Here is a 27,419-nt window from a genome sequence, read left to right on the forward strand (position 1 = left end):
ATTTCAGACTCAGCAGGAACTGTATCACAGAAACATGATTATATCCACACCCAAATAAATGCAACCATACCATTTCAAGAATGCCAGTCACTTTTTCAATAGCTAAAACGCTCTCCATGTATTACTGGGTAGGAACACCAGATGTTTTCTCCTAGTCCTACTCCTCTGCAGATCAATTGAGAAGTAAACAATGAAAAGCCAGACAAAAAAAAAAAAAATTAAACCAAAAGATCATCTTGTTTGCAGTAAAGAGCTTGAGAAGCAAAACCGTCAAGTGAACTCGGTCAGGTCAGGGGCAGCCACAACCCCGATCCAAGCAGAGGCATTGTATGGTGGGATGTCACGCATTTAAGAAGGGACTAGCACCTACTAGAGGGAAGCAAAAGCTGACAAAATAGACACAGACAAGTTCAGATGGGCGCTGCAGCACAGCTCCAAGCACAGCTCCATACAAAGCATGCTTTTTCCCCTCCTCTAGCTGCTGGGCTATAGAAAAGAGCTTAAATAGACTATTAGTGCCAGCAAGCTACTGACAAATTCCTACTGTGTAAGTAGTAAAAAGCTGTGTTTGTGAATTTAAAAAAAAAAAAAAAAAAAAAAAAAAGAAAAAAAAAATCGGCATCCAAGCTAGCAGAGATACTTACTGCCTTTCAACTACCACAGTGTTTCTTTACCAAGGCTGATCCTTATCAGTAGGTGCTTCAGCTGATTTGTTAGTTTTGCAGAGTTGGGTACAGCCTGAAAACTGAAATACAGATGCACAGAGAAAGAAAACATAAGAGGAAGTTAAAAAACCTAATCTTGTTGTTCGCCCTTTCTGAAGCCACCCCCAAACATATGCCTTTATGCATAAGATGTGGGAAGGACTTAGATTTTGGCAGCAGTAAGCATCACGTCCTCTCAGCAACGGACAGCAGTTTGCTGAATGGTCTCACAAAACTCCCCGTCTTATCATCAATTTTGATTGAACACTGCTGCAGTTTAGGAAAGCAAATGTATTGACTCAATAGCGTGGGTGAGGGCGGGGGTCAAGGTCTCTTCATCTGTGCAGCAATACACTACAGCTTTTGATATTTTGATAGCTAAAGCTTTACTGCAAGAGCAAGTGTGTTTTAAAGAGTAGCAACAGTAACTGATAAACAAAGGAGCACAAAGTCCGAGGCCCATCCTTTCAGAAAATTTGCTTTCTAGGAAGGCGGCAGTGGCCTCGGCACTGGTCCTGAGCAGCAATCGCGCTGTTGGCAGAAGGAAGTTTGACCGCCCCACCTCCACGCAGGGCTAGCTTTAGGATGCTCCGCAGGGCCGTCGTGCTGGATCAGCTGGGCAAAGAGCATCGGCACACTCAGGATGCAGAAGGAGGCAACGGCAAGTATTTCAGAGGGGACTCGGAAGAGTCAATACCAAAAAACCAGTCATTATGAAGGACAGGTCATCTTTTAAAAATAAAAAATGCCAGTGATGAGGTTTTTTATAAGAAAGATCTCCACGTGGGTGTTTGTTGTTTTCTTGCAAGAACAGAGTTGCACATCCATCCCCCCCGACTCAGCTCAAGTTTAGGTTGCTATATGATGCTTGTCTCTAAAAGCATAATCCACCAGACATGCAATTCTGCCACTTCCCAGCGTAGCCAGCCCTCCCTCCCTCCCTCCCCAAACACCCCCCGGGACACCTATAACAGCACCAGCCTCTCCCAAGCAAGAGGCTTTGGCAGAAAGCTTTCCCTAGTCCCGACATTCCCATTTCACGGTAACAACCAGCAATCCACAGCAGCTCCCAGACCAGGCCGGACAGCGAAATGATACACCCGGTCCTCACACTCAGTCTCTTAAGACACCTGCAGCAACACAACCCTTTCTTTTTCACTGTTCTTTGTGTAATATCTACCTATTTTAAACACCTTAAAGAACTACCTTTTAACACTAAGTTCACCAGCCAAGTTTTACTTCTTTATTTAATAGAACAGCCTTAGGCGAAATAAGAGAAAACAAGGACATTGTAACGAAAGGTATCTTACGAAGAGTTTCAGAGTGCCCTCACATTTGTGTTTCCATCCACCTGCAGCTGGAAAACCCTCACATGAAACTAGGTGTTTAGTAAAGACACTGTATCCAACTTAGGAGCATTAAGAGATGCAAAGATTGATACCTACAATCAGATGAGATTCTCTGAGTCCTGCTGAACTGCAGATTGGCCTTTTCACCTGCAGCAGGAGGCTACGGGAGCCACCACAGACATCGCCTGCCTTGCGAAACCTCGTGTGCTCAGCTTCCCCTCTGTTTGATGGTCAAAAGGTGTAACTTTGCATAGATCTGATGTTATCTAACCTAAAAGCAATAAAGCTGCCACAGGGGCTCCAGCTGGAATAAACAGGGGGAGCTCCCTGTGTCTATTTACACACCAAACCTGCTGCTACCACTTCTTCTAGGCACCAGGAATTGGCACCAGCCAAGCAGCAGGGCCTCAATACCATGGCCCTTAGCTCATTTCCCCACCAAATTCACTCCAGCCCTTCTCAAAGCTTCACCAAGCTCCTGTCCATACTCTTACCCTGGATAACACCAGATGGAGCAGTTATTTAAATGAAATCTGAAGAGTCCCATGTAAATTTGAGTTTGGGCATCCACGTCAGCAGGGAGCACACGGATGCTCCAAAACACTACGCAGCCCGGCAGCCGTTTCAGTCGCTGCAATTCCTGCCATGCTGGGTCTTATCCCTCTCTTCCACCCAGCCCTTCCCCTGTATCAGCACTGGTTCCTGTCTGATTTTCTCACCTGAAGCAGCTCAAGGAACTGAATGAGGAGAAAATTAACCCAGGAGAGGCTGGCTCCCTGAAGCCAGCTACCCCCAGACCTGGCAGGCACTAGCAAAGCCCAGTGGGATGAGGCTCTCAGCAACTCGGACTGGACTCAGCTGTCTCGAATCTGCACCTTAAATCGTGCCAGGAAAGGCACCTGCCACAAAGTGGTTTTCAGCTTCTTTCAAGTCAGTGGAAAGGACACACTTCTGAATGCGCAGTGTGCGAACTACAGAGTGTCTCAGAAGCGGGGAAACAAGCACGTAGGGCTCCAAGGCAACGTTTGACTCTTCAGTGCCGTCAAACAGCGCTACTTGCTGCAACGATAAGCATACGAAATGCTTGTTCTAATGAAGCACTACAGGGAGGACCTGTCTTCCTTCCAAGATCATGTCAATAAAGAACAAGAGGCTTCAACTTTGCTCTCATGCTTTCTCTTCTCTAAGTATGGTTAGTGTTGGAAGGACTAAGTCATCCCCTCTCCCCTCAGAAGGAAAATCTCAAAAGGGAAAATGAAAATAAGAAAAGATAAGCTCTGCTGCACCTTGTTAACCCTGTATTTTAATACTGGGGGGGTGGTGGGGGGGGGGGAATATCACAAGTGTTTCCCGTGTTCAACTATTCCTGAAAGGTTTCAGCTGTCTGCACAATTTGGGTAAGGACATCATCTGTTGCTCAACTGGAAAGAAGTTAAGAACTGGCTCATTAGATTTGTTCTGCTTGATCTAAGAGGAAAACAAAAACAGTAAATCACTCATTTGCCAATGCTGCTGCAGCACTGGTGACAAACACACCCAGATCACACATTACTCTGCTTTCTAGAAAGCTACCACCTACTTTGGCACTCCTTGTCACCACATAATCTACAGTGTGCCCCGAATGATAAATAGGGGGTAGCTAAACACCCCTGAACAGGGCTACAGCTGCTGCGTCCTCAGGTTACTGGGTACGGGTAAAGATACTCACTGTAATGCTGCGCATTCGAGGCCGTGTGATCCATGAGCCACGTCTCAATTATTTAGCGTATAAAACTAGATTTGTTTTGCCATGCAGATTCTGAATTAATGAAAGCTTGGCTGAAAGGCTACACTTTCTTGGGGCGAGGGGAAGGAGAAAGCTTCCAGAAGCCTTCCTATTATAGAAGCAATAGAGCTGGTTCCAAAAATAGTAGAGCAGCACTCCCAGAACTCTGGAGATGTTGTGCCCTCGTTTTCTAAGGCTGAGGTCTCGCTGGATTGCTCCTGTACATGCAAAGAACGGTAGAAACGACTGCAAGATGCAGAAGTGACATTAAATGGGAGTTTCAGGACAAACACCAGAGACAGAAATCCGGACAGCCTACACGAAAGAAATCAGTTTGAATGCTAACAGAGAGCCAACCTGTCCCACTTTGGAGAAAGCCAGTTAAAACCAGCAAGAAGAGGAATCCCATCTTTTTCAAGAACGTAACGTTAGTTTGCTAAAGAAGATCCCGATTATTATTACACAACACTGATGTGGCAGATTAGGATTGTCAACAATAATTTCATCACCCTGTTTCGCCTGTGGATGTTAGGGATCCTGGCTGGAGAGGTCCACTTGACTCATTTTGGCACACATTTGGGAGATTCGTTTTTGCTGCGACAGCTAATAAATTGACCGTCACATGGCCTGCCTGACAGTAATTACTCACTAGTTAGTCCGTAATAGTTTGTTAGCAATCCAGCAGCACGGCATAACGACGCACTCTAATTTTTAAGATTAAAGTTCCTTTTGCCTCTTTTGTGGCAGCTCTTGTAACAGTGAAAATAAACCCATTTGCAATACTCCTCTGATTACAAGCGTATCTTTGAAACTACGTACTCCAGCACAGGACTGGCTATTTTATTAGCATATATCGACTACATATCAGCAGGAAACCAAGAAGCTCATACTTGACACTATATGGGCAAGAAGTCCCCCTGCACCATGGCATACAACGCATGATAATGCTTCTGTGCATCTCTCCACAGGCTACTAAATGGCTTCTAAAGTAGAAGAGCAACCCTGCAGCTAACTTCTACATAACCAATAAATAAATAAATACAGCTCCTTCTTTAGAACTTTGTCAATAAAGAAAACCCCACAGCAGGTGACCCAATGTTAAACACTAAAGTTATCAGCTTTGAAACTTAATTTACTGAATTAAATATGGTTTTAACTGGTTTATATGGCTCTAACCTGGCCTGGACCAGCCTTTGGGCCAAAAGTTCTTCTTTCACCAAGACCGCCCAATATACCCTGACCACAGGTCCAGCCCTAAATAGTTTAACAGAATAAAGGGTAATTCATTTTTGTTTACTTCTGTGGAATCTTACCCTTTAACCAAAAGGTTATGTTGTGGATTTCTCTGTCCTGTACCACTGTAGATACTTTCTCAACAAAACACAGGCACAAACCAAAACAAAAAACCTAAACACCACCCCCCCCAACCAACCAACCAAACAAAACACACACACACACAAACCTCAAAGCAGAACAACATTATTTTGTCCACATGGATTCATTCCCCCAACCCATTGCAGAGTTGAGAGGTTACAATATCCACTAGGCATCTCTAAAGCATCCAAATTTTTTCCTAAGGGTCTCCAAAACCAAATTCAACAAACAAAAACCAAAATACAGCAGTAGTCAAAATACAACTTTTAGAAGTAACTGTGCCATTAGTTGCAAGTATTTCTGTAATTCAAAACGCCCAAATTTTTCTATCATACTCCTGAATCCACCCTGTTTTCACATACTAGCATCTCCCACAATTTTTTGCACCAGTGTCTCATGATTTGTCAGGAAGTCTTAAATCCTTTCAGATTTTTGTTTAAACTAGGACACTGCTGATGCCCTGACATCATGCTTTCACAGAAAACTATCTTTCACCTTGCAAGGATAATGTAAAAACGCTGAACTCTGAGATTTCAAATTTAGAGGCCAGCAGTTTACAAAAAAATTCTGCTCTGCAAACTTCAGAAAACAGTTATACCAAGTATACCCAACTTCAGGACAGATTTCATGCAAAAGGAAGCTCAAACTATTTTTCACAGAACATTTTATAACAAATTGCATCATTACATCTGCTGAGGACAGAAAACTTCCAGCAGAACAGATTCATTAGGAGCATCTAAAAACTATCCACCCACCCACAAACAAACAAGACACACCACTACCCACACCCTCTCAACAACCTTTGGATTCACTCATCTTTCCAGTGGTATCTTAGGAAAAAAAAAAAAAATCAAAAAGCCCCCCACAAAGAACAGGCTGCAATCTTAAGACAAAAATAATCACTAATTAGTGTCAGGTTCTAACATGGCCTCTGTGGGAGGAGGTCACAGCTGCCCCCGGGCCCCTTCCAGCTGCCTCCACCACAACCCACTGGTGTTGAGGAAGTGTGTTTAAGGAAGGGCAAAAAACACCCAACAGAGGAGGAGGAGGGGGAAAAACCTGCCAAGGGCAGAGAAGGAAAGGGAGGATGTGCTCCGTGGCAGGGCAGGTATTCCCCTGCAGCGAAAGGAGAGAGTAAAGGTGCTGGTTTAATGTTTATCTCCTTGTTTCTCACAACCTAAATTAATCACCAGTGAAAGTAGATTAATTTTTCTGTTTTGCCCTGACTTTCATAGAATCATGGAATTGTTTAGGTTGGAAAAGACCTTTAAGATCATCCAGTCCAACCAGTAACCTAACACTACCAAGTCCACCACTAAACCAATTAAGGGGAGAGTAGCAATTTCATGTTTCCTGGCTTGCTGGCTGCATTATTTATAATGAAAGTAAACACTAGGAATCATTAAGGTTGGAAAGGACCTCTAAGATCATCAGCCCAACCATCACCAACACTATCATGCCCACTAAACCATGACCCAGAGTGCCACCTCTGCCCGTTTTTTGAACCCCTCCAGGGATGGGGACCCCACCACCTCTCTGGGCAGCCTGGTCCAATGCTTGACTACCCTTTCCATTAAGAAATTTCTCCTAATATCCAATCTAAACCTCCCCTGACACAGCTCGAGGCCATTTCCTCTCGTTCTATCGCTTGTCACTTGGGAGAAGAGCCCGACCCCCCCTCCCTGCCCCCTCCTGCCAGGAGCTGCAGAGCGATGAGGTCTCCCCTCAGCCTCCTCTTCTCCAGGCTGAACACCCCCAGCTCCCTCAGCCGCTCCCCACCAGCCCTGTGCTCCAGACCCTGCCCCAGCTCCACTGCCCTTCTCTGGACACGCCCCAGCACCCCAATGTCCTTCTTGTGCTGAGGGGCCCAAAACTGGACACAGCATTCCAGGTGCGGCCTCCCCAGTGAAGCTTTCTAAGCCTACTGCCACCCTGTGCAGCTGAAGAAGGGGAGTGAGCGAGCAGGTGGGTGGGCTGTTGGCCAAGGCTAACTTTTCGCACAACTTTTCACAAAATCTAAAGAAATTAAAGTTATTCTGACTCTGCTGTTAAGTGCTGGTGCTGTTTAACTGACACCACATGCAAGAAACACACATTTTCAATTAGCCTGCACATCAAAGGCTGCCAATCTTCACTCTTCATTAGAGACTAATCTGTCACAGTACCGGGGACATTTGCTCACTCCAGGCAGGATGAGGTCCCATCATTTCAATCCAGCAGCATATTTTTTGCCTACCATCGTGCATTGTGCTAGCATCTCTCCAACAGCTCCAGGCCTGCAGCATGAAGTCATACACGTGCGTGGCAAGGAAATGGGACAGCAGGGTGTCAAAGCCAGCAAAATAAAGATGTAATCCAAACCAATGACAGGAGGAATAACGCAGCAACGCAGATGAGGCTCACAACGGCACTTGGCACACCACCGCAATCAAAGCAGACCCCCTGGTTATCAGTCATACAAAACTAGGCACTTGCAGCCGTCACACGGCAGAGCTGGTCCAAGCAAACACAGCTCAGCAGGAGCAGGCACAGGGAGGAAATGGTGCATCGGTGAGCGGAGCCGGGGCCGCACAAATGCAGGTGAACGATCCAGGGAACAGCATCTGGATGTGGAGGGTGTTTCTCACCACTAAACTGCTTTGCAGCCTGCAAAACACCTGCTCAAAGAGACCAGAAAGGATTTTGAACACTCAAAATCACAGGCATGTCACCAGTGACATGCTAAGGCTAAACTGCTTAAGCTGAAGACAGAAGGCCAGCAATAGTACACACTAAAAATCTTTCCCAGCCAAAGTAGCTGCTCAGTTTTATACAAATTCTTAAAAGAACATACACAGAACATCTTCTGCTGAACTAACTCGGCTACAGATAAGCTTGGGTTTTTGGCAGGTAAACTGCAGTAGAGACCAACACTAAATACGGTATCTTTTTGCATGATCATTTCAAAAGACTGCTTAAAGTCTAAGCTAATTTTGAAACCTACCAATTCTGTGGATCTTTAATCTTTTTTTTGGCTACATTTTAAAAGATTTTGTTTTTCCATTAATAACTTGGAGTTACTTGAAGTTAAAAATAGTTTTATATTTTCAGAGCTTTGTAGTTGATATACCTAGCAACTAACACAATTAAATTTTCAGAAATTCCAAGCATAGCACGAATTCTGCTGTAATTCATTCTTGAAAGAAAAAAGAAAGACCCCAAAATAGCATCTGAATTTCAGTACAGGATAGCTTCTGCATGCTCAAGTACCTTGCTAACTGTGAGAACTTTTGCTGCAAATCTTTCACTTTTCATATTTTATCTTCAAAATTCAGTAGCAACTACAACAGGACACCAGAAATAATTCTGGTGCAATTCTCTCCAGGTAATGACCATTTTAGAAGTATGAACTTCCCTAAAAGTTCATCTGAAAATAACAGATTCAGGTTTGTTTCACATTACTTTTAGACTTTATAACAACATATACGTTTTTATAATAAAGCTTATATAGCTTTATAAACAAGACAGACAAGGAAAAAAAATGTATGTATTGCTTTTTAACTCAGCACTCCCCACTGCTCCCCCCCAGTACAATCAATACTCTCTTTTCAGGGTTTCCTCCTCTTGCACAAAACAGAGAAAGTATGAATGAGAAGAACCAAATCAGCAGGAAACTAAACAGAAAATAAGGTACCCCCAACTGTGTTTTAAAAAAGGATGGTTTAAGTGAACCAGGTTTTGAGCTGGGGAGTGTTACTGTACTGTGAATATACTCAGCACATTTTTAGGCTCCGCAGCTGGTGCGAGCACACCATAGAGCAGAAGACCACAGCCTTACAAATCAAATGTGCCAGCTCCAGAGCTCCTATTCCCCATGCTGGCTTTTGTCAACAAATTGCTACCAAATCCCTCTCCCAAAAGCCAGCTGAAGCTTGCTAGCCTGAAAACTAAATTACCAAAGTAATCGCCAAGCCCCATCAGCTCAATCTCTCACCATTTAACATCTCTTATTAATTCTCTATGCGCTTGCAGGAAATAGTTTCAAACAGCTCCCTCAAGAAAATAAGTTTCAAGCCGTAGTTTTTCCAGTCTGAGCCATCCCTGCACTATTTCATAGCTCTGATAATTGTACCACTGACTAACCTCCAACTGGGAATAGCTGTTTTTATCATCACTATTAAAAACAGTCCCTCACACTGTTAGGAATCTGGAAACTCATTGTAGCCACATCCCACCCTTCAGCCTCTCAAAACACTACAGAGCGATGAAACTATGTGCTGAAGCCAGAGGATCCCTGTGCCGAACAACTCCTGTAATTTTGGGGTAATTACAACTGCTTCCTAAGCAAAGGCAGCCATGGAGGTTTGGTTATTGATTTTAGAGGGGCAAGTGGCATGAGATCTTAGAAAGTCAAAGTGAACTTAAAGTTTTCCATACTGGACTGGGAAAGCTAAATTATTTTTAGAAGTGAAGCATTGTTAAAAAGCCTCACACATTCACCCAGTTTTGTAGTTGAGGGTTTTTTTTAAAAATAAAAATGATTCACCTGCAGCTTTCCCTTCCTAAGACTACATTATCTTGTTTTTTATACATTAGCCAGACAAGTGACTGACAGCTCTCAGAGAAGTAGCAAGATTGAAAAAAAAAAAAAACCAACCCACACCACTACCCAACCCCCCCGCAACCAACCAAAACCAACCAACAAACAAAAAAACCCCAAAAATACCAAAACAGTTGAAAGAAGAGTGGCTTTAAAAAAAACACTTTTAATTATTTGAAGGTACAGTTGCCAAGCAGACAGCAAAGAGGCTGTGCATCACATACGGATGGGAAAATTCCTCCAGGTTTATTTCACAGCCAATTACAGTGGATGAACCTACTAGTAAGAGCAAAATTTATTTTTCTTTTTAATGCAAGTTTCAACAACTTGAAAAATCATTGCCACTCATACTTTGATACACAGGATCAGCAATCTGTTTTATCACCCTTCCAGTCATCTCAGTCCATAAACACACCCTACAAGCAACCTCTCCCTATTTTTTAATGCATCTTCTGTCATTATTTCCTTCTCAGGGAACGGCATCCCTCTTGGCTTCCTGCTTTGAGTATCATTTTATACAGCCATTATGGTATTTCTTTATTGTTGTTAAAGAGAAGCATCAAACCCCTCCAACCTCTTTTATAGACAACCTTGCATAAACTGACAGGTGCTTATACTGTTCACTTCTGCCTCTGCGAGATGTCACCATACGACATATTTGTCAAACAGAAAAGCATCACGGCACCAAAAAGCAGCTTTCCAGGATCCCTGTGCTAAATACTGGGTGTGCCTACTTTTGTTTGGTATCACGTTCCTTCTGCTGGCTCCGCTGCAAGAGCAAACTACATGGATAGTTAAGTTTTTCCCCACCTCCAAAAACATCTGTTCCTTTTCTAAGTTCTCCAGACTTCCTTCCCCTTTACTGTACCACAAAGCCTCTCTTTTTAGCAAGGCTGCCTTCTTGATAGTCCATCACCATTATCTTCTTGTTCGCAGGGTGAATCACTGAATCTTGCAGAGCTTCCAGCCCTTTCAGCTCAAGGCCAGGCACTGAATTCAAGCATCCTGATTTAGAGAGAGGGTTGTTAAACTCCTTCCCAGCTTCTTTTTTAACACTCTACAGCTTCCTGTCCTGGGAGGCAACCAAATTGCTATAAGAAATGCCAGTTTCTGTTAAGTATCCTCAATTCCTGTGACACCGAACATTTAAAACAATTACGTTACTTCCAAATCTCGTGCTATAACAGCCTTTATTCCACAAAGTACAGAGATGAGCAAAAATTACTTCAGCACGAAGGAGTTTTAGTTGGTTATTTGCTGAATCCCACAGCATTTCAAGTTAACATTCAGCCTTGGCACGACTGACCATCCGCTCAAACACACAGCACAATCCCACCCCTCAAAACCCCACTGTTCAACCTAAAGACACTGTTGGTTTTTTTTTTTTTTATTTTATGGGTGCGTCAGCTGCTAACTGAAAGTGGGAACGCTTCATTTAGCACACACACTTGTTAAACTGCTCACAGCATGCAAATAAAATACCGCATTGTGCAAAAGTCATTCAGTCTCCCCATCCGTAGATATGAGCAATGGAACCGCGTCCAGGAAAGAGAAACTTGGAACAACATGCAAATATTTCAGTCCCTTATTCCCAATATCGACATACTACACTAAAGCCCACCTCCCTGTCCTACTGAGGGGTGACCATGTTGAGAATCTGCTCTACGTAACGGGTGGGAAAACGACCATTATCTGTCTTGCCCCAGTACTGCACCCTTTTATTTGTAGTTATTACTGCAAACTGTGCTTTTTTTTTTTCCAGACAATGGTTGTGTTATTATAGGTACCTTCATGCGGTGCCAAAGCACATACACACAGCAATTCAGAACAATCAGCCTTGTTTTCATGGGAGCAAAGGTTGCAGCCAAATGAAATGGGTGGAGATCACATTAAACAATCTTGGAATCTGCTAATAGGATATAGGAAAATGTGACCATAATGCAGATGCAGAGCTCCCCTTTCACCTTCCAATGTTATGGATAAAATAAAAGCTTTGGAAAACCAATTAAACTGTTTGAACAACATTAAGCAAGTCAAAGTGTTCTCAGCGTGCTTACAAGACCACTGAGAAGTTCTTTAAAATTAAAACAAGAAGGTGCCCTTTCAAAGCTCCGAAACCAGAGAGCAAGTTTCCCCACCCCAGAACACCACCTGTTTAAAAGACATAGGCTACCTGCAAGATGTCTGCTTATCCATGGCAAAGAGAAGCTCATTGCGACAACTGTTCCTGTCCTAAAGACCTGACCAGCCCCTCCTCTCTCCAAGAGGGGAATTTTCATACTGAAGCACCTTGCTTGGTCAGCTGTAACCTGCATTCCCCTTGTTTGCTTTTGAGATGTGCATTAGTCAGCTTTCTCCTTCACAAATCTGATCGTGCCTCTGCATGATCATACACTGAAGTCATGTCCTTGAGTCTGTGACATCAGTCTGTTGCCATGGTAATGTACAGGGCAGTCCAAAATTCAGTATTATGGCATCACTGCGGGATCAGACAGCAGAGCAAGCCAACGCCCGAGAGCTGGTTAATGCAGCACAAACAGCTAAGACATTTCAATCTAAATGTTAAAGTGTAACTGCACTTTATCATGATATTCTTCATAAATACGGCTAGAAGGCTCTCGTCAAGAAAGACGATCCAGAAGGTCATAAAGTTGAAGACAAACAGGCAAGCCATCGTGCGTCACTAAAAAGAAGGGCAATGTGTTTCCAAGGATGGCCACCAAGTATGAAGAAAGCTTAGCTCAGCTCTCTGAATAGAAACCACCATCTGTTCCTAAGGCAACACCAGACCTGCCTAAAGAGATCGCTCACAGGGAAACAGGGATGGCCCCTCGGCACCCCGGATCAAGTGCCGGGTTGCACGCCGCTTTTCTGGAAATCAGAGACTAGAGTGTCACAGCACTGTCACCCTTTTGGAAGAGACAGCATTACATAAGACATGGTTCTTCAATTTCGAGCTTTGAAGCAAAAGATCAGTGCATCCATCATTAACCCAACCTATTACAAAGCCATGTAGTTAAAAAAGGGTGGTACCTTCAAAGAGCTGTTACTCCATGTAGGGTTAGACATTACAGTTCTGTAGGTTTCTTGCACACTCACGAGAATGGCATTTCTGAAGAGCAAAAGGGAAGGAAAAAGGAAATTAGTTACACATTAATGGTGTTACAACTACTAATCAGCTCTTAAAACCCAAAAGATCCTGTTTGCCCAATGCGAAGGGCACGCGGGAGCAACCATCAATGCGCTGCTGACATGTGGAGCACCACCAATTCGAGAAGGTCTTCAGTGCCAGCAGACCACGTACGCTCCAAAAAGCGACTACAGTCGAAGGCGACTCTCCACAAGGAGAAGTCCCACCGGGTGGCTGGGCAGAAGCTGCTTTGGCACAGTGGGAGCCCAGGCTGCAGGGACAGCAAAGCGGAGAGACCACAAAGCTCTCAGTAGCCACGCTGGAGCCCGTTCTTCACCTGTTCCTCCATTCTTATCAAGCATGTGTGTTTAGGGGTCTGCGTGAGGATTTCCCAGTCTCTGCTCTAACACCAAAATTCCACAAGACCCTTGAGTGCCATTGCTTCTGCATGTGCAGGCTCCGTGTAAACCCAGCCACTCCCCGCACACTTGACTAGTTTCAGTTCACCTCCTTCCGCTTTCCCTTATGAATCCACGCGTCTCCCATAACTCACTCAACACTTCCTTCTGCAAAGCTGACCTCCATCCTTCCTATAACCTCAGGCGCACCCACAATTTCTTAACAGTGCCATTAACAAGCTGCAGGCACAACAAGGAGCATTTTATGTTCTCTACACGGATGTAACGCTCGCCCTCTCCTAAACCCTCCACCCAGGTCCTTGGCTATAATTACCCCATGCCGTGTTATCTAATACTGAACACAAGCCTCGGGGCTGGGAACCATTGTTTATTTGTCTCTCCAATGCCACACACCCCAGTGGTGTTGTATAACTAAATTCCACAACCTGTTTGAGCCTGAGCTTGATTCAGACCTGAATTATACCCGTTTCTAAATGACTGGTGCAAATACCTTCACTCACTCCCCGCTCACTTTAGCAATACCAGCTTACACAACCAGCCACCGCAGGCAGCTCCAGTGCCAAACATCACGACAGCTAATTGCTCCTATGGACCACAACTGCAGAGAAAACGAGAATTAAATCCCTCTACTTTTAAATACAAATTACAAAGGGAAGAAGAGTCAGGCAAGAGGCACACTGCTCTCAGCACGAGGACACCTGAATGACCAGTTCCACGTGCCAATGTCATCTCTCAGCCACCAAAGCATCCAGGCTTTGCCCCAACCTCAGCCCTTAAACACCCAGCAGGTTACCCAGTTGCAAGTCTGAAGCACCGCGGGGGCTGAGATTCTGGAGGCAACTCTAAGCCAAATGGATTTCAGAGCAAAATAAAGCCAGCAGGCTTCATCTCCATGGAGCTCCTGCAACATAACATAGGCTGAACAATTTGCTCTCAGGGCAGAGGTCTTACTTATTAACTACCTAGTAAATTCAGATTAAAGTCGGACAGCTTCTTCCCCTCCCTCGCATAAAGATCAGATGCTATCCAGCCCTGAGGAATCAATCCAGCTTCTGCAATAAGGAAAACTTGCTCACAGCTACATGACACCACACACAATCTACAGGATTGTGGCCCTTCAGGTACTCATTAAACTTCTTCCCCAGAAAAGGTTCCAGTACTGGATAATTTGCCTTCAATTCATTTTCTACAGTCAAGATGGACCATAACTAAGTGCTGGATATTGAAGCACACAAGCAGCCCCAGCGTACCTGTCCCAGCTCATGAACACACCACTGCAAAGACCTGTGGACACTCATCATCTACCCTCCCAGTCACGAGTGTCTAGTCAAGCAACCATATGTTGCTTCAGATGGGCGACCAAACCCCAAAGCCAAACATAAGAGAGGAAGGAAGCATGGAGGCACACTTCAAATATTAAGAGTTAATAAAGGCCGGAGAAGAGCCAAGGCTGGGTGGCTGCCATGGAAGCTTGGTTAACAAACTTCAACAGAAGCAGAGCATGGGGAAGGCAACTCCACCATTCCAAACGGCCACAAGAGCCTTGTCAACTTGCAGAGACCCATGGGCATTTCCAAAATAGTACGCGCAGCGCTGGGAAGGCAAACGGGCCATTTTGAGACATAGGGTTAGCTTTTTTACCGGAGAAAGGGAACACAACTGCACACAACTGCTGAACAACTAACAAAGCACTGTGTGTTTGAGACATCTGTGAGACACACCATTTTATCAGCCAGCAGTTCACCTCAGCACAAAAGGTGCCAAGGTCTTGCTCTGAGCAATGGTGTACACCCTCATCATAAGCATACAGGTGGAGGACCTTCACCCACTTGTAGGAAGGGGCTGTGCTTTGCAGACCCTTCCTCACTACCCAGCTGAACCTCCTGTCCATCGGTGAGTCCCTTTCCACCTGTATTACCCTCAGAGCAGGTTGACCAGCATGAAAAAAAAGTTACTGCAGCCCACGCTTTAGTTTCTTTTCCCTTACAAAGGCAAGGCCCCATACCTCATCAACAAAAGGCAGCGGGGCACCCGTGCTCCCACATGAGACTCGTGTCCTGCAATCTTCTCCCAAGGAAAGCGTGGCTAAGAACAAGCTGGGTCAACTTCCCCAGTGGGCTGGGGGTCAGGCAGCCCTGCTGCCAGATAACGCTCCAGGCTCAAACCTAGTTTTTATTTAGGCAATACCCAACTCAACCCACCAGCCTCCTGTCCCTGCAGTATCAGTGGCTAAAAATGGATCCAGGAGTCTCATCAGCTACAGATTTTCACAGGAATAAAGTCACTTCCCCCTATAAAAATAAATAAATACCTCCTTAAAAAAAGGCGATGCAGTTCATCTCATTAAAAGAAACCACAGTGTTCTTATCAAAGCATGGATCCACTCCAGCGCACAATGCACAGCCCAGTTTGCAAAGCATGTTTGGGTCTTTCCCTCTGAAAGCCACCCTATAAATGCAAGACCGAACTAAGGGGCCTTGTTCTCTTTAATTCTTTCAAATTCACCATCATTTCACCTTAAGTTATTCCCAGAGCATAATGCTGCAGTTAGATCCATACTGAGTCGCTTTACATGATCAACCCTATCAGCCAAGTTACAACCAACACAACCAAGCCCAAACTTACGAAAAACTATGAACATTAAAAAAAGGGTATTACGTTTTCTTTCCCCAAGATGTTTTACCCGTCAACAAGTGTCTTAGTGGGCTACCATCCTCCCATCATCCTGACTTGAGTTACTGTGCTTACAGCAAAAAGCAGGGAGAGCCAAGAGCATTCTGCCTGGAGTCCAGGCAGAGCCTGCAAGAACAGACCCCCTCTGGGGCAGTGACAGTTGAGTTCAATTTAAAGCAAAAACAAACTGCTTTTCCATTCAAGTCAAAAGCAGAGACAAAGCGTATGTGGCTCAGACTGCACAGTCAGCTGTCTTTTTAGGAATAGATCAGATTTAACAGTTCTACAGCAGTCCAGAAAAAGTTAGTCTGACAAGAGTTTTAAGCTTTGCCTGGTACCACGCCATGCAAAATCCAGGCACTCGTCTGTGGTGCTTTCACGGCCTTAAGCCTGTACCTCAAAATCATCAACATCGGTTCCAGGAAGGCATTTTATCAGGATTCAACCTGATGCACAAATGCACTTTTATCCTCTTTCAAAGAAAGACAAAAAGCCTCTCTGAAGCTCTGCCCAATAATTCTCTTTTGCATCATATGGGATGCATCTAAGGCCATGTCTGGGGAACCAAAACTACGCAATTCTGCTCCAAACTCGTCAACATTACCACTCTCACTGCAGGGACTCATTTTCTGAAGCAGCAGACTTGGTAGCGGAGGTGTGCTTGGGCTGTTTTACTTGACTATTTAGGGCCTAATGCAGACAGAGAAACTAATTAACGGGTATCACTATGGAAAGGATATATAATCTAAATGCTCATTGGTTTATATCTAAACCCTATGAGACATCTAATGTCAAAGCTAAACAAGTCTTCACCTGGCAAAGTACTTGGAGAGCCTTCAACTGAAGCTGCCAGGCAAGGGAATGCAGTATTTTAGGGTATTTTTGGTACATACACTGGGGACACCCCTCTAACACGCACAAAGCCCAGAGAAGCATCATGACAACTGCAGGGGGAAAAAAAAAGAAAAAAAGCCACCACCAAAACAACCCAAAACACCTTTGTCCTGGCTAACATTCACATAATGAAATTACAGTTTCACTCCAGGGAAAAAGGAAAAAGCACTTAAGTTCTGTTTAGATTAAAGCGCTGCAAGCCACGCCACTTATCTGCTATCAGAGCAGACTGCAGGGCTGCTCCAATGATTATTCAAGTAATGAAGTAACTGGAATTGGAAGGCATGCAATTAGCGCCCTTCTCCTCTTCCTCCTCCCCCCCCCCGCCCCCCCAAAAGAACAAAAACCAGCACAGACGTTATCACCTCTCCCTCCAGCTCTGCTACCCTCATCACTTAAAATACCCGCAAAGCAAAGCAGGGCTGTCGCTTACAAGCTGCTAGCAAGCCTGGCTTGGCCCCGACTGGCAGCAAAGGTGATATTCCCAGCATCTCCCCAGAAGAAAGTTACTGCTTTACTTAATGGGATGTTTTCCCAAGTACCCCCACACATGCATATATTAAGCTTAACACGCCTGCATTTAGCTGCTCCAGTGAAAGCACACCAGTTTTCGGGGGGGGGGGGGGGGGGGGGGGAAGCATTGCTGTTCCTACTAGCTTTTAAGTTAAAGCATCTCTCACTAATCCTCCTGGGCACGACCACTGCGAAGTGAATATATTAAGCTCAGGACACAGGTATTGCTTGCTGGCACTCTGTCTAGCTTTACTGACTCCAGCCTGAAAACACTGGCTCATTTTACCTTAGCAATTTGCACCCTGCCTTCCCTTAAAGAGTTGCACTTTCTGTTTGTAAAGTGGTATACACAGCTTCTTCCATTACTGCGGCTAATATATGGAAGACACAGAAAAGGCCCAGACGCCCCAAATCCAAATGGCAGCTCACAGTAAATCCCCGCTTCCAAACTGCAATTCTGATAAAATTATGTTGACATTTATTCACGCTGAAAAGCTCACTCATCCTCCACCCCAGCGATACCAGTTGGTCTAATTAAAGACATGCCTTCTCCCAACAGCCTCTGCCTCACGGATATCCCAGTAAAGTTTCTCTACCTGTGATCACTGACTTCTACATTTCCTTTTTTCTTTTTTTTTTTTTTTTTAAATCCCTAGGCTTCTTCAAACGGAAAGCAGCCTGACAGACTCCTCAGTCCTTAACTTTGTTCTGCCTGGACAGCCACCTGATGAAAAACAATTCCTTACTGGTATGCTGCGACCCACGTAACACAAGGAAAAAAAAACAATTTAAAAAAAAAAAAAAAACCACAACCAATATTAACACAACTAGCAACATCAATGAACTTGCTCTGTATAGCTCCACTACGGATGCAACAATTTTACACTCAGATTAAGTTCCTTGACTTTTTTTCCCCCGAGTCAAGTTCTTCCCAATCTCTTAAAAATGTTTTCCCAAAGATGAATGAGCCATCCCTGCAGGACACTCTGGTGCCTTCACTTCCTTGGATTCAGTCAGGCCAGGGATGAAGCTGTGTTAACTTCACAAAATCCATACACACCCCTTCCTCGCTGGCTACATCTGCTGATCCAAAAGAGGAAAAAGGGGGGGGGGGGGGGGGAAACACCCAAACTTTTAAGGCGAGAAGAGTATGCAGAATGCTGCAGAGACATTTCCTACAAAGGTATGTAAACTACTACTATTTATCCTACAATTTACCCAATTTTAGCAGTCCTGTAAGCTGTTAAAGCCTAACAAAGCAATCATCAGGAAAACTGGTTTAGTCCACTGTCAGTGGCATCCCATGCTCCATCCGGGGAGGGAGCGTGACTCAAAGGGCTCCGGGCTCAGGCTGTAAAGCTGCATGAAAAGAGAATTCCCAGTCACTTGAACCAAAGCCACGTCTCCAACTGCTTCTGCTGCAAGACCAATTCAAAACAAGTTATTATACATTTTAATATGACTACATCTGCAGTCCTACTGCATCTAAAAAAATTCACAAGCATTCTAAGAGAAATACAGGGATTTTTTCTTAACACCACGGGAGACGGGTTCACTGCTATCAGTAACCCTCCCACAGCCCAAATTTCAGAAGTGGTAGCAGATTTACTTAGATTTCAGACTCATAAACAAGCGCTCTTTGCATCACTTCATCCATGCATTTATTAAGATAAAGTCACCTCATTAAAAAAGCGACAGCAGAATACCATCCTTCTTTAGAAAGGAAATTAAATGGGGGAAAAAAGTGAGAAACCAACAGCCTGTCCCACACTTGATGGCAAGTTCTGGTGCCCTGATGGTTAAACCGAGGTCTAGAAACCCATTTCCAGAGGACAGGCTTTCCTTAAAGGATGGGTTTTTTTGCTTTTTGGGTTGTTTTTGGGGGGTTTGGTGGTTTTGGGGGTTTTGGTTTGGTTTTTTGGGGTTTGTTTTTTTGGGTTTTTTTTGAGTTCTCTTACCAAGTCCCTGACACTTATCTCAAGCTACCATACCTTGCACACCTTGACTGTTCAGCAGTGGAACCCTGCGCGGGGACAGCCCTCCTCTCCCCAGGACAGGGACACGTGCAGGCCGTCAGGAAGGCAAATGAATGAGAAAGAGAAAAATGGCAGCCAGCGTGATAGGCAGCAATACCAAAGCAAGAGCAGGCTAGGAGCAGGAGGATAAGGGGCAGCTCTGCATACGTGTTTACCGGGAGCTTCTCTCAACCTCAGGAGTCTGGACCGGGAGAAGCACAAAAGCTTTGGAGACATCAGTACATGAAGACCGCAGTCCCAATACCAGAACAGAGGCTTCATGACAGAAAGGATTTTTATGCTTTGCAATGAAGACTTAGGTGAGGCAAAGTTCAGAACAAAAGCCTCGATGAAGAGCTTTATAAATCAAAAGGGAACCAGGCTGCCTCTGGAAGCACGTGAGCCGGTGCACACAAACCCCAGTTCAACACTAGCTACTATCACCCGATACACCGCAAGTCCTGTTTGAACCCAGCGTCCAAACTCTTTTTTAAAATATAGCCTGCAGTATGACACGTTGCAGAAAGCCAAACCACAGGCACAAGCCATGAGTTCAAGTCTTTGAAGTTTAGATACAACAGAAAATTCTTTCACCTACCTAGATGCAGAGGGATAGCTGTTGCCTTTGATGCTACAAGAAATTTTGGTCTTAAACTGCCCCAAGAACTTCAAATTGCTTGCTGGGCTGCAGCAACACCCAAGCCTACATGTACACACGAATGTAATTATGCCTGGTCTAGACGGGGGGGGGGTGGTGGTGGAATCTTTTCAGTGATGTTAGCATGCAAAGAAAATAATAGCATGTACAAAGAAATCTCTAGAGTGACTTATGAACGAGATTTCATGCTTGGCATTCTGCCAATTAGAGAGGAATTAAAGAGCCTAGCAATATAACCCCGTTCATCCCAAGGAAGAAACTGCATTCTTAAGTGATCAACTGAGTAAGAGGGAGGAGGAAAGAGGGACAAAGACACAGGACTACAATCGCACATAACAAAATGGGAAGTTTCTGATGGTACCGAGAAAGAAAGCGGGCTAAGACTGTAACACAGAAGGAATAGTTAAAATTTTAAAATTAATCCAGTATATTGCATCCAAAAGAAAATTACTCAGTAAATAACAGCATTCCAATAAAGCAGACAGTATTCTTTTAGTATAAAATTCCAACCGTTTTAATATTTTACAGATTATACACCTCCCCCGACTGCCAACCAGCAAAACCAATAAAAGGAGGAGGTCACACAAACAAAAGCAAACCAAGTGGAAAAGGCATTGCTAGACACCTTGAGATGCTGAAAATGTGTCAAAATCCAGCCTTTTAGTAAGAGGCAACATTTAGTAGCTATCTGCAATGATGATTTTAAGCACCAAAGAGTTTGGATATAAGAATTCACATCATGTGACCAGCTTCTAGCAGAATTAGGACCAGACTTGACATGCCCCAGTTTCCCCAAGGTTACTTTTTGAAAACCATCTACACCTGAAATATTTCAAGTGCTCTTCTCACACTGCAGAAGAGCAATGGAAAACCTAGCTTCTAATTTGACTGTTTTAGTATTCGTTTTATGAGAATTTAATTTCAACACTTTTTTTTATTTGAATGACAGAAGGAATTCTGCCTTAGATTGCAGGTTGAAAGTTACTGGAAATGGCAGCAAGCTGCTGGTTTTTTATATATATAAAGTCACTTCAAGGAGAGGAAAAAAACCCATTACTGAAGCTTACTAAATCAAAGCTTATAAAAGACCAAAAATACAAGATGACCTAGAAGTAGCTTAGGAGTTGCTAGGGTTGTTGAAAGTTAATAAAATTCTAAATTAAATGGCTGCCGCTTAGGTTTGCCAAAAACTTATGCAAATTTCCAAAGTTCATACATAGTAATTAGCACAGCAAAAAGCGGGTCCCAAATAAGTGATGAAGTTAGTAGCCTTGCTCTTATTTTTCTAGCAGATGGAATTAGCTGTGTGTGAAGGTTTTTTTCTGGTTTGGTGTCCCCCCCCCCCCAATCAAAGATTAAACATATTATTCTGAATATCAATTCTGCAAGTACGGCATGCTGGACACATGCACACATGGTATCAGGAATATGCAAAAACCAATGTGAATCCTTCTTTTCCATCATTCTAAACAGGACACTAAAGAGGCTGGGGGAGGGTTTACATATTTAATACTTCATTTTTCAAACCGACTATCTGCCGACAATTTAGCTGAAACAAGTTCTCTCAAAGTACATTAGCGTTAATAGTCCAAACAGGTTTTTCCAAAGAAAAATGTCTGCCCTGACTAAAAAGACATCCTCTTCATGTGCTAATTGACAGATCACAAAAAGTCATCCAAATTGCAAGTTCAAACAACGTGCATAAGCTAAAAGTCTCCAGTTTTTGCCCATTACTTCTCCAAAACTTGGTTTACAGGCATCCCCATCACATACTGTATATCATATACTGTAACGCACAAGTCCGCCTTTTCCACTCCTATTACCGATTTGTCACTTCTTGCTTAGAAAGATACAGCCTTCTCCTAAGCCCCGGTATTCTCAAGCTACCTGCAGCAATGCGCTGAGCGATGGCTGAACCGCACGTGTGCCCTTGACCAAAATACTCCACCTGCGTTCCACATTCTGAATTTAGTTTCTCTTAAGCACTCGAGCCAAGAGCTGCCCCAGTACAGCAAGTTACTCTCAAAGACGTTGAAAGACCCAGCAACTTTTCTCAGTTGTTCGCCTGCCTTAACCTTGGTATTTGTATCGTGCTTATAGCAGCATGACCCATAAAGACGTATGTCAACGCACGCATCCAGTTTAGGGGGAACCCACCTAGGAGCACCCGACCTCCTACCGCGAGCATCAGCAGACAAGTCTTGAGAAAGGGCAAGGAGGTCAACAAAACCACAGCTACTGCGCTCAACATGACGAGAGAGGATAGGCTTCTCGTGCCGTACAGGCGCCGGCTTCTGAACAGAAAGGCAGCAAAGGAAGTGAAAACAAGCCGCAAGTCTTGCTACACGAACATTGCTTTGTAGCTCCAAACCCTGAAAAGGCTTCCAGAACCTGTGCGTGCTACAAAAAGAACCCAAAACCTACATAATTAAAGGAACTTAGGGAGGGGAAAGTAAAGTTTAATTTCAAAGTCAAGTATGCGACACACTGGATTGAATACTATTAGCCAAAATTGTGCAAATGAAAAGTAGATGTACTGAAAGCAGTAGAAACCCTGCTTGAAACAAAACAAGAATTCTCATACAAAAATACTTCTGTGGCCAAATGAAATCCTAAGTTTGAGTAAGAAAGCAAGCACTTACATCTATTGTGCTCTTCTTTTCCTCCCCTTCTCAACTAGGAAGTCTCATTTATCTCAAAGCCATCAAATGAAAACAATTTGATTTTTAAAGTGAGAAAAGCTGCAGAAATGAAAGCCCTGTCTGGCACGAACAAATAATATTTGAGAAATCAAAAGGAGATTCTCCAAATTAGGGGAAGGATGAAAACAGTGCTGAATAATTTACTTTGCATAGCCCAGTTCCTGCCAAAACAGTTCTGTAAATCCCATGGTAGTTCAGATAATTTCCATTCGTAGAACAAAAAAAAAAGCTAGATTGAACATTAGCAACATTAATTGTGTGATATGACCTGAATGATGCAAGAACAAGTAGTTAAGTGAACCACAACATCTGCTGAATTTTTAATCACTAGTTGTTTTGCTGCAAGGCAGAAGAACATTGTATATCAGCTTCCAAGCACTGTACAGAATGGCACATTAGGACAGCAAGATTTTAACTGGCAGAAATTGGGCCTCTGTGCTACCTAAATGCCATTACTTTGCTATGAACTGCAGACATAGCAGCTTCTGAAGCGGGATACTTTTTTTTAATCCTACAGAAAAGAACACTATTTTCTGCACCCCAAGATATCAGACAGCCATTTCTGAATTTTTTTTTTTTTTTTTAAAGCTGACATCATCTTAACAGCCATTTATGCGTCCCTCTGTAGGGTATTTTTACTCTCAAAACAGCATTAAGTAGTCATGTGGCTGCCCAGCAGCAACTCACTACAAAAGAGGTAGTTGAACCTCGGATGTGTAGGAAGGCGATCTATGTAAACATTCAAATTACCTCTGTACTGCAACGGGAGGTGCAATTGCAACATGCTTAGGCGTACCGGAGCTATATTTAATCCATCTGCCTCCGATACCCACTGCAATGACACTGCAGACACCTTAGGTTTTACCACAAACCGGCTGTCCAAGCGAGTACCCCTGATGGGAGGTCGCACAAGCCCACCCTATACCAAAGCCAGTCCCGCTGTGCTTTCTCTGCTTTTGATACCCAAAATAGCTAGATTAAAACCAACCACCCTGCCTACAGTGGTAAATATATCCCCAGTTATCCTCTAGGCATAAGACTGCAACAGCAGGATTAGCAACAGATACAGCAGATATTCCCCTTCCACAAGGAGGCAAAAAAGTTACTTGGGGAATAAACACAAATTCCACAACTACAAATGCAAATTCCAAAAACAACCCTGCAACTACGGCCAGAATCTGCGCTATGGGCAGTTATCCCAATTCATATTTCAGGGGTGGAAAAAAACCTGACATTAAAAAAAAACAGGGCAACAGTCATACAATAAAAAAGAGTCTGTCACACTGACTTTAATAGATTCTAAGTTTAATAAGTTAATAGAATCAAAATAGCTTAGAAAACAAAACCAGTAAAATATGGTACAAATAAAAACTGAGCAGCCACACATACCAAAGCAGAATTCCTGTGCCCTCCTTACTGCAGAGCTTACAAAGCTGGGAAGTCGATCTCTAACCAGCAACTTTGACTAAACTAAGATCTCCTTCAAAAGCTTAAACGGATGGATAGGAACATCTAGTAATGCATCCAATGACCAAGTAATCCACAAGAGCCACAAAAAGCAGCAGACAGGGACAAGAGAGATGCACGCTTCCAAAGCTACATTGTCTTTAATCCCAGGCTTAGGACCAGTCCCATGTTTTCCTTACAGACTCAACTACCAGCTGCAAGAAAAGCTGCCGTCTTCACTGAAACCAGCTATCAAACCTGCAACGGGAATACCGAAATATGCCATATCTGCTGGTAATAAAGCAACGAGCGTTTGAGGATTATACCAAATTGTTTGTTTTGTTACGCTACAGGGCAGCAAGAAGTGAAAATATCACCTTACAATGAACGTGTTGACACTTGGAACCTCAGGGACAGTTAGTACCTAGGTAGTATGGTGCGTCTACTACACAGTATTCATCTTCACAGCACCAGAAATCGACCTTGGCACCTCTGTATCCCAAAACCGCAGCCCTTCCTGGCAAGGGAACTACAGGCAAGTCTCAATGAACACATGCTCTCACTGCTAGATGCGATTCAAGCCAGCGGAGAGCTCACCAACGCCGTGGCACACGTCCGCAGCACGCTACGAGACGAGCTTCCAATTTTAAGGGACACACAAAGATGTTTTATACGCCGATGAGAAAATTAGTTGCAGCTTAGCACTTGACAAGTCACTCACGCTTCTTCACGAACCTTATCTAAACGAAAAAAAGATTTTAAAGAGCATTTATAACGCAAGTGAAACGTACACAGCTTCCTCCTCAACCTTTGCTCGTTCTCCAATTAAATATGAAAGACAACTTAGTCGCACGGAACACGCAAGATGATTTTAAGACACTGGTACTAAATCAAATCCCACAACTTTTCACACCTATTAAAATGGAACTTTGTCGTTAGAAGAGGAGATTTTGATAAGCGCGACGCGATTAACAGACACTGCCTTTGTTACCAGGCTGCTCGTGATGAAGCCCAGAACTCCCTGACATTCCATTTCTTTCCCTCAAAGGCTCTGCGCTACAGCAAATTTATGGTTTTAGCATGTAAGAGGAGAATTGGGAACGTTACCTTCAAAACCAGTCAATAAGGCTCTTTCACTCAGGCCTGGGGAAGGTGGGTGGCTGCTGGAAAGCAGTGCAAGGCGCTCTCTTCCCCCTCCCCTCAGGACCCAAAAACGCTGCATTCAAAACACTCCCATCCCCTGCAGCAAGGGATTAGCCATTTATTAAAAAGGAATCAAAACACTGTAAAAGGTTTCCAGTTAAGATTGGGGGGGGGGGGGGGGGAAATAAAACCCACAAAAAAACCCCTGCAACGCTGGTGCAACTGGAGTCGCATTAGGAATTCTCAGCACTGAAGGAGCTCAAACGTAAGCAGGATGTCATTTGTCCGGACCATGCTGTTCAAATGGCTCAAAAGGAGATCAGAACTAGATGATTTTTTTTTTTTTTTTTCCCCCAGTCAGTCATTTTGCTGCCTCCACGTTAAGCAGTAACAACATTAACAGCCTACAGGCATTTACGGGTTTAGACTCTGGACTTCCAAAACAACTGCCTACCTCCACGCTGCTTTTTTTTTTTTTTTTTGGCTCTTCTTTAGGGGTGACAGACAATTATAATGGCCAATTATGTTAAACCTTTCATCCGAGAAAACATGAAGCACTACGCAAACACTCATTAAGACTCACAACTCGAGTCTGCGCCGCACGTTAGCCGGTTCAAAGCTAGCCTGGATATCTCAGGCTACCAAAACTGGATACCGAGAGCCACGGCATAGCCAAGACAGCACGCAGCGCGGCAGGGTTAACCACTTGAGTACCTACGCAGCTTCGCAGGCGGGTTTTACAGCCCTCGACGAGCCCCGAGCTGCTGTGGCTGTGCTTTCCAGCCCCGTCCAAGCCGGTTATCGAGAAGCAGAGCAGAGAGACGCAGGCTGATGTCGGGCGTTGTACGGAGCACCTCGCAGGACAAGCGTCGGACACACTTCTCGGGCTGACAGAAGGAGATTTTTTTTTTTTTTTTTCCCCCTCAACTGGAAGCCACACGGCACAAGTCAATCGCCTCGGTTGACTGAAGAAACTAAAAGCTACACTTAGTGTTTCCAGCAAGGCCTCGGAGGAAGTAATTTTGAGAAGAAATCACTTCCACTGTAATTGTACTTTTAACCTTTCCTTAGGTTCTTACGCCATCCCCGCGTGAACACGTTATTAGGAGTGGTACCTACAACACCTAATAACGATTAAAGCTTTATTTTTAGATCACCGTTCACGTTTACCGAGCCTTCCTCTGAAAGGCTGACAGACCTACGAAGCACGGGGTAACCCGCACAGACAAAACACGATCAGGAAGTGACAGTACTCAGAAGACCAAAATTTGGGGAAAAATACGTGGGTTTTCGGGTTTGGTTTTTTTTGGTTTTTTTTTTTTTTTTAAAAGAAAAACCCTGCGTGGTTGCCCGCAGGCCCCGAGGGGACGGGCCCGGCGCCCACCGGGCTCACGCTGTCAGAGCCGCCGGGCCGGAGGCGGGAAGGCCACGGGAGCGCGGCCAGAGGGGCCGGGGCACAACGGGGGGGAACAACCCCCCCCCCCCAAAAGGGAGGCGGCCCCCTCCGAGCCCGCGGTGCCCCGGCACGGGAGAAAGGTGCCGGCGCCTCGGGGAGCGGAGGGAAGAACTAAAATAAAATGAAATGAAATCCAATAAAACCCCGCAGGCAGCGGAGGGCGGCGGCGGCGGGGAGGCCGCCGCGCCGAGGGAGCGAGGAGGCCCGGTGCCCTCCGCGGAGCCCGGCGCCTCGCAGCCCCGGCCGGCGGGCGGCCAGCGGCCCCTCAGCGGCCCCCGGAGCCGCCATGGCCGGCCGGGAGAGCGGGCGATGCGCACTGGGCCTGCTCGCCGCCCACCTGCCCGCGGCCCCGAGCCGAGCGGCCGCCGCCACCGCCGCCGCCGCCACCCCGTCCCGTCCCCGCCAGAAGCCTACCCGGAGCGGGGCCGGCGGTGCTCCCGCGGGGAGGAGGAAGGGGCGTCCCGGCGGCGGCGGCAGCTGCGCGGAGCCGCCAGGCTGGGCTCGGCGCGACCGGATCCCCCCCGCTCCCAGCCGCGGCGGCGGGAGGGGCCGCGCCGGCCCCGCCAATCCGCGCCCGGGGCGGGCCGGGGCGGGCCGGG

This window comes from Pelecanus crispus, chromosome 6 (assembly GCF_030463565.1).
Source record: "Pelecanus crispus isolate bPelCri1 chromosome 6, bPelCri1.pri, whole genome shotgun sequence".
Lineage (NCBI taxonomy): Eukaryota > Metazoa > Chordata > Aves > Pelecaniformes > Pelecanidae > Pelecanus > Pelecanus crispus.